At 36.7% G+C, this 13,981-nt stretch overlaps 1 long non-coding RNA gene across 2 annotated transcripts in view; it reads right to left on the reverse strand.

The window, feature by feature from the left end:
- LOC147132916 (uncharacterized) overlaps positions 1–13,981 on the reverse strand; it is a 51,803-nt gene that overhangs the window by 13,362 nt on the left and 24,460 nt on the right. For both annotated transcript variants that reach the window (XR_015081912.1, XR_015081913.1), the window contains exon 2: positions 5,188–5,255. This is a non-coding gene — a long non-coding RNA (uncharacterized LOC147132916). The remainder of the gene's footprint in view (positions 1–5,187; positions 5,256–13,981) is intronic.

The raw sequence follows: 13,981 nt of genomic DNA on the forward strand, positions 1-13,981 counted from the left end.
CAATCAAAATGCATTACCGCAAAAGGACGGTAGTGTCCAAACCTCTACCTTTGGGCAAATTCCTACCTTATATTGAATAATACCGTTTATATCGTGCACTCCTAGTTGAATTGCTTCATTTCTACAATGATTCAGAGTTTTCGATGCAGGCCGACGGAATATTTATGAATGAAATACGACGACATCCACCACACGTACAGTATCAGCAGAGCGCAGAATATGCCTTCCTGCGCCTGGGTCAAACTCCCAAAATCGCAATACCCCTGGTCTAAAGTCTATTCCACTTTCTGTCACCAAATTGTCAGATGCGCTGGGGGGGCGTAATAGAAAATGCCATCAGTCCGTCAGAACACCCCACAAGGCGTAGCGCGGTAAAGAAGACTTGCCTCGGCATGAAAATCAAGATATCCCAGTTTTTACACCAAGTGCAAGTGCGCCTGTCTATGTCAATTCGTCATCATGTGTGTCATCCAATAATGATAAATAAATGAATAAATGATGCCTCCTTTTTTGTGACAAAAACAGTAGTCATTTTCGTTTTTAAATTTCACATTTGAGCGTGTTGAATGCAGAATTTAAGAACTTGGGCGGCTGTAGTTCAGGTGGTTGAGTGGGCCAATATGTGCACTCCATTTACCGTTCCATGCCAACAAAAATAGTTGCAACTACCGAGGTTGTTAGAGTACAGACCGAGAAAGCGGAGTCTCAGGATCACCCTGACTTTTTGGGTTTCAATACAATCCACTCATATGCCCATTATAACGTTTAGATTGATGTTTAGCAGGAATTTACCTTGATGTTACTATATATATATATATATATATATATATATATATATATATATATATGTGTATAGACACATATTACACACAACCTAAAGTCACGGTTTGTTTAAAAAACAACATATATCATCAAACAAATATGACAAGGTAAATGTGCCAACATTCAACTATTAGTAACACAAACACACATGACAAGGATTAACATTCTTATGACTTCATTAATTAAATGTATTGCATTCTGGGAGTCGAGTGCCTTTACTGTCATTACCATCGAGTTTACAGTGATGTTAACGCTCGTACGGACAAAGAGTTGCCGCCTTCCACGTTCGTGGATGTCATAAAATATAATAAATGAAAAATGCATTTTCTGAATTAATAGCACACTCTTTGGCAATGACAAGAATGTAAGCTTCATGAAAATTGGTTGAGGAATGAGCAAGTTATGACTTATTTTCAGTGCACATGCATCGCCTTCAATGGAAACGTTGCTGCCACCCTCGCAGAGCTGAGCTGGGCTGAGCTGCTACTTATCACGGCAGATGCAACACTCGTGCTTTTGTAACAGGATAATAGCTTGCTGACCACTGAAGTAATAGAAAGTGGTTCCCGAGCAATCACATAGTAGTTGGTCGAAGCGAAGTTGGTAGACGGAAATGTTAACGGAAGCCCGTTTAAAATGATCGGTGGAACGGCCTATAGGCGATTTCTATTTGATCCGGCCTGATAAAAAGACGGATAGACGGACAGCGGAAGGGAACAGAGGCTCCAGACGGAAGACAATAAACGGACCGGGAAATTTTAGAAAATTGCCCAGCTGTTAAAAGACCTCAAATAGATGCTCCACCCATCTGAAGTTGAGCAAATAAATGCAAAGAGAATGCTGTATATATGAATATGTAATCATATGGAGACTGGGTTGGAATTTTACAGCTGAAGGGATATCTCGGGTTACGAGGGAATTACCAGGATCATATTCCCTCATAGAAACCAGTTTGATGACAGTTCCTCTTTTGTCATTACAATGCTGCAACAGGATCACCAGGCATGTTAGTGTAACTCTAGATATACTAATCACTGCTAATCTAAAATTGTTGGTTCTAAGGTAAGACACCTGGGTCACAGTTAAATCGTTTCCTGTTGCTACCTCTGGACTGCAAAGATTTTCTATGCAACTTTGGGATTTGCCTCAAGTTCAACGACTCAAGTATCACTCATTTTTTTGTTATCATTGTTAACCAATGCAATGCTTGACGGATTTTCCAAAGATCACAACAAAATCCCATAAAAGCCTATAGTGAAGGACAAGTGAATGTGAAAGCTATTTTCACCAGCTGAAAGCAAAGTGTTCTAATGACACCATCCATCCATCCATCCATTATCTGTACCGCTTCTCCTCACGAGGGTCGCGGGGCGTGCTGGAGCCTATCCCAGCTGTCTTTGGGCAGTAGGCGGGGGACACCCTGAACTGGTTGCCAGCCAATCGCAGGGCACACAGAGACAAACATCCGCACTCACAATCACACCTAGGGGCAATTTAGAGTATCCAATCAACTTACCATGCATGTTTTTGGAATGTGGGAGGAAACCGGAGTGCCCGGAGAAAACCCACGCAGGCACGGGGAGAACATGCAAACTCCACACAGGGAGGCCGGAGCCGGGATCGAACCCACGACCTCTGAACTGTGAGGCGGACGTGCTAACCAGTCGACCACCGTGCCGCCCTAATGACAACATATATGATGCAATTTATTATACCATATAGAATCGACTCCAAGAGGGTACATTCAATCTGATGTTTCGTGCTGAAGGTAAACACAATATTACATTCAAAGCGGTCTGTTTACCAGAATCACCAACAACTTCAACGTGCATGTCCAAACCATATTATTGAAATAATATCGAAAAAAATGAACAAATGTAAATATCAACCTGCCATGATAGGACATTAATTCACGTAGAGCTGTCACTATCACATATTTTGAGCATCGACTATTGGATCGATTATTCCATAGATTAATCGGATACAATTTTATTTTGCCTTAAAGTGCAATACAAAACAAATGTTCCCCAATATCTGATTATTAAAGTATTATTGTTGTTTATTTGGCATTTTAGTGATGAAAAACAACTAAACAACAGTTTAGCAATACCACACGAGAGGGATTGACCAATCTTTTTTGAAACTGACCCAGTTACTGGCTTGGTCATTGTTTTCCACAGCAAAAGCAGATGTTTGCAAATGTCTTATTTTGATTAAACACAAAAGATAATCAGTAACTTTACTACAGTACTACAGTAACCAATTAGTATTTACTGCTGAGAGGCTGAAATTAGAGGATTTGGACCATTTTAAATTAAACACTAGCTGTGAACGATTACTCGATTATTTACACAGTTGCTGGTTTATTTGGTAATCAATTAATTATTAATTAATTAACTGATTAATATAAGAAACCTAACTGTATCCATTTTCTACAGTACTATAGGGAGAGACTACAACATGGACTAGCCAGTTGCTGAGCGGCGTGTTTCTAAAGTCTCACTATCACAGATTTAGACTGGTTTGTGATTTTAGAAAAATGGTGACATTGTGTGTGTGTGGAAAAGTTTTAGTCCTTTGAGGTCATTTCATAAAAAATGGGAGCAAAAATCAAGTGTTGCGTTTATATTTTTGCTGAATATATGTGATACAATAATGTATTTTCCATTACTGACAATATTCCATCCATGGTACACACAAACAATAAACAGCAAACCACAACTTCTCTGAACATAGCAGTAACATGTCAGCCTCCGCAGATGATGATTGTATCATTTACATATCAAAATTTGTACCAAGTGAGCCACAAAACAATTTCTAACAAAGTTATGTTTGAGACTCCTCCTTGTAGTTCTCATCACTAACACAATCAATGCAACATATCTTAAATCATAAAGCCTTTCATGTACTTTATTATTCCTTGATTTTCTTGCAGGGATCTACCGACAAAACTACAATAAATACAACTGTGGTTTTGCAAAAGAGAGCAATATGTAGTAATAATGACAATAAATGTTACGCCAATACAGACCCACTTTTTCTAAAATCAAACATTATGAAGTTAAAAGACTTATGTTTTTATAAAATTATGCAAATAATATTTAGAGCAAAAACACAATCTCTTTCTTACGTCATACAAAAAGCTCTTTGTAATTTGAGAGTCTCAGGTGTTTATAAGTTTATTATACAAAAAGCTGTTAAAGAAATTGATGTGTTTCTGTTGATGGCGTGAAATATTGCAATGAAAATATATATATATATATATTGGAAAATGTGTGAATCACTTTTAGTTTTTAAAGTACTGGTTCGCAAAGCTATTTTTGAAAGTTGTAAACAATGAATTTAAAAATAATGACTTATATGTTGTTTGTTTGTTTAGTATTTATTTCTACGTACATTTGTAAACTATGTTTGTAAGAGAAAAAACAAAATTGGCCAGGTTTAAATATGCTGTTGCTTCTGCCCATGCCATTCTGTCACCAATCTGTATGACTGTTGATTTTTATAGTGTGAGTATATTGGACGGTACTGTATGATGACAGAATAAACAATAAACACACACAAGTATAATGTACTGTTTTCACACAGTAAGAAAAAGTAAGTATGGTTTGTTTTTGAAAAAAAAAAACATCGACTCAGGATGTATGGATGGATGTGGTCGGTACAGTGGGAATACTCTGACTAACCACAATACATTAAGTCTAAAAATACTGGTGATCAAGCTAGGCTAAAGTGCGACTGTAAAATGAGAAGAGCAATATTAGAAGAAGGCACTGAAGTTTGTATAGTGCAGTGTTGCCTAGCGAGTACTGCAAAACATTCTGAAGTCATACGTGTACTCCAAGGAAAGCTAGAAGGTTGTACAGTTAACTCCCAGGGTATAATTCTAAACCATACAACCTACTACCTCAACCCGGATGCACACATTTTCTTTAGAGACCCATTTCAAACTTTACAGAACACCATCGTGCTACAAATGTGTGTTGGGCATTGCTAGTCATTTGATGTACTGCAGGATGTAGCACTCCATCAACCGAGCATTAAAGCAAAAAGCAAAAAAAACAACAACAAAAAACGGTTTAAAGACGATGTTCACACCACAATGACAAAGACCCACAGAGGCGAACTTGTGCTGTCAGATTTGCCACAAGATCGGATCTACGGGTTTGCGCCACATGGTTATTGAGCCAAAGTATCAAAACAATTTCACAAAATAGAATCCGAGGAGCAAGAATGGAAGAACAATTGATTCATGCAGAGATTTAAAGTGACAACCAAAATGTTTGAACTGTAGGGTTGTTGTTGACATTCATCCTAAATATGATCCTTGGTGGAATAACTGCTGAGACGAGAGCGCAAACCTACCCTTTCACGGATGTGTTCCTTCAATCGACCGTTTTTTTCTGGCCAGGTTCATCTTCTCGTTGAAGTCCCTGAAAACAAGGGGAAAAACATTATTTTTACTACTTCACAATGGTGTGTCTTTGCCGCTTGTCACAACTCATTTTGTTTTTCATTAACACGAGAACAAAAGGGGGAAAAAAAACAACCTTGGGTTGAAAAAAAACCCATGAAAACTAATCTCTGGTGCTAACTGATGTGTCTTTGGAAGACTATCGTGCCAAAGCGTTTCCCACAAATCCATTGTTCTAACAGCAATTACTCTACTGTATTGGACTTACGATCCCAACCAAGGCCACAGAACTGCTAGAGTTGTCTCCTTTCTGGCCCGCACCAATGTGAGTGTGGTGAGAGGTTTATTCAACTTAGCCAAAACCGCAGAGAGTACAGAGCTGAGACAGAGAGAGATGCCAGTGTAATCAAGCATGCCACGGTCAGCTACCATTAACTGTGCCAGTGCCAGAGAGCCATCCGCAATGGAATATTCCTACGGTCGCAGTGCGACAACACAAGAAGAGAGCAGGCAATCAAATGGCCGTAGTGATGTCGTCTGATTTATCATCTGAATTTTCTGTGTAAAAGAGAAGCAGGAAAATAAAGCCATTTTTGCTCGAAGCTTCTTAAGTGAGCTCCCATGTGGGTAAGTACGGGCTGAGCTCAGCGGGGTGGTGTCCGCCATTTTCTGAGTAGCAAACCCAAAGTGGAGAAGAGAAAAGCTGCATCTAAACTTTTGCTAGCATCGTTAATTCTGAATCCACCCCCGTGTACGCCTCCCTTTCGTGCTGGCACGATTATAAAATCTTGGCAAGAGAGATTTCATGAGTTCCTACCAGAGAGCCATGCGCGGTATTCAGCTTACACTGTGAAGACATCCTTTGTCTGAATCAAAATATTAGCCCCAGTCTGCCCCCTCCCAAAATCTGGCACTTTCTTTTTCAGGAGTCATGGCAACCCCTACATGGCACGCCGCCCAATACCCTGAGGAGAGTCGAGGTAGAGGCTAATGTGGTGTTTGATGCCTTCCAAAGTTAACTACAAGCCTGCTGGTTACTTAAGAGTTCAGGTTAAATGCCACATTTGGTTGTTTGGCAACACAAAACACAAAAGAAGAAAAACCTCATTATAAATATTTGGTGATGATAAGGATGACGGTGATGAAATCTTTATATGTTTTTAAGTCACTGCAAACATTTGAAATGTTTTGTATAAAATTAACAACGTGGTTTAACAATGGTCAGTTTAAAAATTATTTGTAACAAGGTTACACCTTTAATGGCAAAGGCAAATTCTTGCACCAACAATACGTTTCCTTTGCACTCTGCTCAGCTACAGAGAAATAGGGAATACAGTTCACATTTACTTCGATGGATTAGCCAAAAGCATTAGCACAATGCAGTAGTGTCCAGACATAAATATGCGCATGCACTAATACGATAGGACGCATGTTTATTTTTGTAATTTCTAGCTTGGTATCTTGAACTTTAACCGACTCGGTTATTGTGACTCTATTCAATTTCTTAGTCTTAACATGATGCAAACATGTAACGCAATATTGTTGCTGTTGTGCGTGACGAGTACATACACGTGTGTATACTAAACAAAAATCATAAATCAATAATAACAATTAATAATAAATTGATTAATAAAAACGGAAATCATTACAAAAAGTGCACATTTAGAATATGTGTGGGAATCACTGTGTCAACAGAAGCACATATCTGAGTGAATAAATCTCAAGTACTGTATATTAATGTTTGCGCGAATATAACTCTTGTTTGCCTTGTAACTATAGTGCTGAAAAATATCTTTATAGACCCTGTAAAGTGAATTTATTTGTTTCTGAATGAAATATACATGTTCAAATACAACTGTTCAAAACCCGCAAAGACTGAGACCTATGTTATGCTAGGTTGTGGAGCTATAGCATTAAACTGCTTTTCACTATTTCACTTTTTCTCTCTCTCACTTTTTTTCTAAAATGGTACAGAGTGACGCTCCAACCGAGATGAGTCATCAACTATGAGCACCTTCATTCACAACAGATCCGGCGCCAATTTGAGTTATTTAGCTAGAATTGTTGTTATTCTACTACAGTGTGCAGTTAGCAAGCCAGCTATACTGATGCACCAAAAATGTATCATCCCTCAAGCCGCAATTTACAGAACAGCTTGATGTCATTATTTGAACTCCCAAGTGTTTTTGTGTCTATTTTGTGGTATTCAGGCTAACAATAGTATACAACTTCAACAAATTCACATAACACAATAGGGAGGTTACAAAGGATACACAGCCAATGAAAATAAATGAAGATAGAAAACAAAAGATGACACTATATAAACTTAGACAACTATATTATAAAGTTTAATAACAATAACTATGTTTTTAACAGCTTTTTGGCTCGAACAGTTAGATAGGGGAAAAAAAAAAATTCTTACAATATCTATATACAATAAACTCAATGAAGTTTGGTTTCTTACGCATACATCGGGATCTTTGAATATATGCTATATACGAGCAGTCTTATAATTTGCAGTCGTACCAAATAACACGTTTCCAAAGTAAGGAGAAACGGCAGCAGCTGATTTGTGTATGGACAAGACCAAAATTGTGGAGGACCAAAACTGCCAAAATTATAAATAAATAACAGTGATAATTAAAACAAATATAAAGAAATGCATTTGAAAAAAATAAAAGAAATTATATAAATGTATATTTAACTGTATGTATATATTTATTTTTGTATTTATTTTCACATTTATCTTGGTATTTATTTTTTTATTCTTAATTATTCTTAATTTTTACTTTTATTTTGTACTATATATTTTTGTTGTTCTTATTTCCATTTATATATCGATGTATATAGTTTTCAATCATATTTTTTATATTCACTTTCATTCATTTATTTTTGATTTTTGCCATTTTTGGTCCTGCAATGCAGAAGGAAATGTTATTCAAATGAGGGAGTGGTCCTAAGTGTGTCTTGAGCTATACGCCTATTGGTTGATCAAAATGTCAGTACAGCAAGCACCAATCAGCTACCCAATAGGTGAATAGTTCAACCCAAGCCACACTCAGGACCCGCCCCTCATTTGAATAACATTACTGAGAGCATGAAATGCAGAAGGAAATCAAAATAAAAAATAAATAAATAAATGGGAAAATAAAAAGATATACCGGTAATTGAAAAAAATTATTAAAAATATATATGGAAATAAGAACAACAACAAAAAATATAGTACAAAATAAAAGTAAAAATAAATACAAAAATAAAAAAGATTTAAAAATCTAAAATAAATAGCAAAATAAATGTGTAAATAAATACAAAAATAAATATATACATACAGCTAAATATCAATTTATTTACATTTTCTTTTTTTTCGATTACATTTCTTTACGTTTGTTTTTATTTTCACTTTTATTTATTTTTAATTTTGGCAGTTTTTCTCCTCCATACAGAACAAATGGACTATCGTTTCAGTAAGTGTTTAGTAAGTGTCTGTCATGTAGTGTGTGGTGAATTACGTGTGTGGCCGTGTTCATACAGTAAACGTTTAAGTTTCTCTGAGGTGTCTCTGTTAGGTCGATCTACACACTGACAACATCCGACAAGGCGGTGATGCCATTCACGGATGATCCAGCTGCCTGTTTGTCGCCGCTATTAGCTCAGAAGCTAGCTGGTTGTGTTGGCTTAAAATGCTAAACGTAGTGGTGTTTGATTAACAGTTGACATAAGAGAGGGGAATGATTTCAGCACACACGCCCACCAATTATTTATTCACAAACGAGCATTCAAATTTGGCAGGGTTGTTAACATAACTTTTCTCTATGGTGCATCAGATTTATAATGCACTTATAAATATATGCACTTTGAGTTGCATTTTTATGTATGAAAAGTGCTATATAAATAAAATGTGATTGATTGATTGATATAAGATGTGTTTATTTTCACTTTACAGGGACGTCAGTGAACCCCATCATGTGATCACACGTGATCGGGGTGGAAGCCTCACTTCACAGATCTGTTAACGCCCTAGCTGACTTCACATCATCTGCCCAGGGAGGTCTGCTAGCACTATTTTAGAAGCGTACTTTGAGTGCGTCAATCTGCCGCACGTTTAGAGTAAAGCTATTTGTTCTTCACACACACAATTACGCAAAGCCTCCTTTTTTAAATCTGTTTGCACATGTCTGCAAAAATACCAACACAAGGTCAACCCTGCCTCTGCATAGATTTAGACCACGCGTCTGTGGTCCCATTGATATTGATGCTAGTAATGTGTGAACTGATTTGTGTGTGATGAAACTGTGATAGACCTAATGCAAATTAAAATTCATTAAAAGCCAGTTATTCTCAACGTATGTTATGCTTACCTCTTGTGGGAGGTGAAAGAATCATCGTCTAGGACAGTCCAGCAATACAGGCATACTCAGCTCATTAAACACACACTCACACCAATGTATTGAAATATTAAGATACATACATTTGCTTTTAATCTTGAGGAACGATTTGTTTTCAAATGTATTCAAGTATGTTTTTTTATTTTTTTATTTAACTTTTATGGGCAATACAGTTTGATTCAATCGTTATTTAGGTATTTTTTTTCCTATATTTTTTTATTTTCTATATTTAAGCACATTGTTAATATTGCTCATAATTTTACAGTGGCTGACAAATATATAAAATCCACTTTTTCGGATAAAATTATTGTTTTGTTTTTGTTGAACCCTTAAGCCTACTACGCTACTGTATTTCGATGTTGGTCATTATGGTGGTACTTGGAGAGCGAAGTATTGTTCTTAGGTGGTACTAGGTGTAAAACATTTTCAAATCACCAATTTAACCTTTATTACTAACACTGATGGGGTTCATGCCAATAATTTCAATATACACAATTGTCACACTACCGTTGACATTTTGCAGTGATATGAAACAATCATTGGCAAATGTTACATTCTGTTGTACACATCTCTTCAATTTTGGTTGAATAAAAATTATTGAAAGTAAATGTATGTGCAATTTATTTTAATAATGGAAGAATGGCTGATGACAAATATATCCAAGATTAGGGATAGACTGAGTTGACATTTGTGGCGATGGTCGTCTTTCATCCATGCAGACGGTTTATTTGTTACCAGCGCCAATGACGTGACATCATCTTTAGTATACGTCTCCGTAAAATGAGGAAATTGAGGAGTGTCATTTTCCCAAAATATTTCTACATCTTCCCGCCTCGCTACTGTGGCGATATGAGATGATAAAAAGATGTCATGGGACCATATTTACTCCCGTAAACACTGAACAATTCTTCAAAAAAAGAGGCCATGTTCTTGTTTCAAGCTTTATGTTGTAGGGATATAACGGTTGACCCCGATTTGATTACATTTTCAATTTTCAGTCACGATTCGATTCAATTTTTAACAAAATGAATGACTCATTTTATAACCCAAAAATTTTTTTATTTAACATCTGCATTTTGTCCTTGTTACAAAAAGTAACTTGAAAATTAACTAATAATTTTAACTACATTTTTGACCTGTTTATCAGTGTTTTGTTAATACCAGAACTAAACATAAAAATAAATAAATGTAAAATAGATTTGACTATTATCATTACAAACCACTTTCTGATCAACATTTCCAAATAGATTATTTTATTTTTTACATCGATGCATAATTTAAGAAGTTTACATCAATTTTAAATCCATTTTTGATAAATCTCTGTGTTGCCGATCCTAGTTTATAGTGGAAAAACTAAACATAAAACAAAGAGAATTACAAAAGTCATACGAAAGTCTGCTAGCTTAATGCTAACACACAATGCAAAACGCCATAGATGGGCTAACCAAACTAGCACAGATTTGACATTTTACAGAAAATCCTTAAATAACTTATATTTGGACATAAGGTATAGACAGATTTTAAACTAGCAACAAAGGGGCCCTTTAAACAAAAAAGAATAGCGAAACATATCCAAAACATTGTCCTTTAGGCAGTGTTTTTCAAACCTTTTTGAGTCAAGGCACATTGATTTCATTGAAAAAATCCAGCTGCACACCAGCAGCTGAAATTGTGAAAAAAAAGAAGCTTTTTTTTAATAATATAAGTGTTATATTGTTTATATAAGCATTTTTTAATATTGAAGAATGACGTTATTTTATAACATCTTGAATAGGAATTAAATAAACACAAAGAAAAAAGTATTTTATAATGTTTCATATTGATACTTAGTGTGAAACATGGGCCTGTTTGGATAAAAATACGTCACTAATTCGCTTATCTCTAAACAAAGACAATTAGCTACCTGCTGCTGCTGCTGCCACCTGCTGGTACGGAAGAATACTACAAATGTAGTAAAGACATGATTACACTGCCGGGCGCTAGACCGCACAGGCACACAAATTAGGTAATTTCCCACGGCACACCTGACAATACACCAGTGTGCCGCGGCACACAGTTTGAAAAACACTGCTTTAGAGTGTGTGTGCGTGTGTGTGTGTGTGTGTATGGTTGGGTATTTCATATCCTGAAATGCAGCAGACCAGAGTCAAAGTTCAAATTAGAATAGGGGAGCAGAGGTTAGAAGACCCCCCTTGGGATGGGATAAACCATTGCAAACCAGACAGGGGTGAAAAAATTAGAGAGCTTTTCCAACCTGGTCAGACATAATGGGATGGATCTGTGGCCAGTGGGGGAGGGAGAGAGAGGTGGAGCCAAAAAACGATTTGGTTGTACACATATACAATTATTCCTGCCATTTAAACAACCCCCGCCATTTAAATGTCCCTTTAAAAACAAACAAAAAATACAGCATATGCAAAAGAAACCCGGGACCGTCTATGCCATACTCTCAAGATTGAATGATTTCAAATACAACAAAATCTGTGACACACATCTGCTTTCTTAACCGAGTTCACCATGCCGGCTGACAAAAAGTCAATTTGTGTTTTGTTATTCTCAATAGGCGCCCTAGTTATCTTTGACCTGCCTCGTATCTCCATTAATTTCATGTTGCCTCGAGCCATGACAGAAAAAAAAAAAACGTTCAACAGGTTCATTTTGGCACAACTTTGTACAGTTTCCTTTAATGCGATATCACTGACATTTATATTGCTGAAGATAACAGCATGCTGAAATGGGATATTCTGCTAAGAATTTGTTCAGCATTTATAGAAAACTGTGTTCAGCATGGTTTAGTCTTTCCCCCTTAAAAAGTGGCCTCATCACACTGCTCTTCACATGAAATTAGCCCCAAATTACTCTACAAAGATTTATTGCCCGTTTTCTTCTATGCGTTGCACATTATTAGACCGATGCCTCTTCTGGCTTTCCTAGACTGATATATGATAAATAACATTCCGTGACAGTCAATTTGGGATCTAATGTTGCTTTAAAGACCAAAGAAGATTTCTTTTGATGAAAGCCCGAGGGGGGCAATGACTTTGCCCGACGCACCTGTCTGTCTATCCTTGCTGCCTTGCACCAGAGGAAACTCTGAGATTTTTTTTTTACCAGGAGTGATTGGCCGCAGCCGACTAATCGTCAGCCAATCGGAACGCGCATGTGTGAGCCAGGCTGTTCGAGGTAAGAAGAGAGGAAGATGCTGAGCTCAAACAACAGAAACCTTACTCCACTCAATACAATAAGGGAAAAGCGAATCGGTCAAACAGGAAACATTCTTGAAACGCCATATAATCTCATCATTTTCTGCTGAGTGTGAATATCACTTAATAATCAGCCATTTGCTCCGAGACATATACGCAATCTTGGCGAAGCAATAACAAAACAAAAGGACAGGTTTCTGAAAGGCACTGAATTGATTAGCGCAATGCCGCTATCTGACCGTAGTTTTGACGAGTGAAAACGCAATCGATACCTAATGAATTCCAAACGGCTGGATTAAAGCAACATAAATGTATCCCACACAGAGTAACCTGAACCGATCAATGAATATGCCGTTACGAAGCAAGAGCAATGTATCGTCTTAATTGACACAAACATTTCAAGTTCAGTCAAACAGAAATGAAAATGGATTAAACTACAGGATATTGCAATTTTTAGCCTGAAGTCTTAGGGAGCGTTTTATTGTAAGTTTCCTTTGTTGTTGCAGTCTCCTTATCGGGCAACTCAAGCAATGTACAGCCAGCTCAAGGCAAACTGAGAGAAAATTGAGTTAAATAAACAGGAAACAATAATTACCTTTTCGGTTTGTTTGTTTGTTGGTTTTCTGCTCCTGGGCTTGCAAAAGTTGCTGTTATAGGATCATGACTTGGAAAAACAATTTTAAAAAAAAAGAAAAAGTTGAACAAGCATCGCCCGCAACTCCGAATTGAAATGTTTTAGTGCTGTTGCTCGTACTCACAAGTTAACAGGTGTCTTTCTTACAGTTTATTTATGAAGTTAACTTACTCACCAAGAAATACAATGAAAATGAGAGACCGTGTTACAGAATCAGTTTTTGACACGCTATTTTCAGAAATATGAGAAATATGATTTTGGCAGCAGAAAATGCAACATTCACTTATTATCATTATCAAAACAATCATTGGAGGATGGGGAAAAGGACTACAAGAAATTCTCGTAGGACTGTGAAAAACAAGAAGACTCAAGACTTTAATTAAGTTCTTGCAAAATCATCACACATAATTGGGTGTTAGCAGCCATTGCACTAAAACTCACAAGAAAGGGTGAGAGAAGGAGTAATATTTGATGATTTTTAAATGGTTATTTGCACTCTAACGCCTTTGGATAACAGTTGGAT

The sequence above is a fragment of the Filicampus tigris genome, chromosome 17, assembly GCF_054856515.1.
Source record: "Filicampus tigris isolate MCC_2025a chromosome 17, RoL_Ftig_1.0, whole genome shotgun sequence".
Taxonomy (NCBI): Eukaryota; Metazoa; Chordata; class Actinopteri; order Syngnathiformes; family Syngnathidae; genus Filicampus; species Filicampus tigris.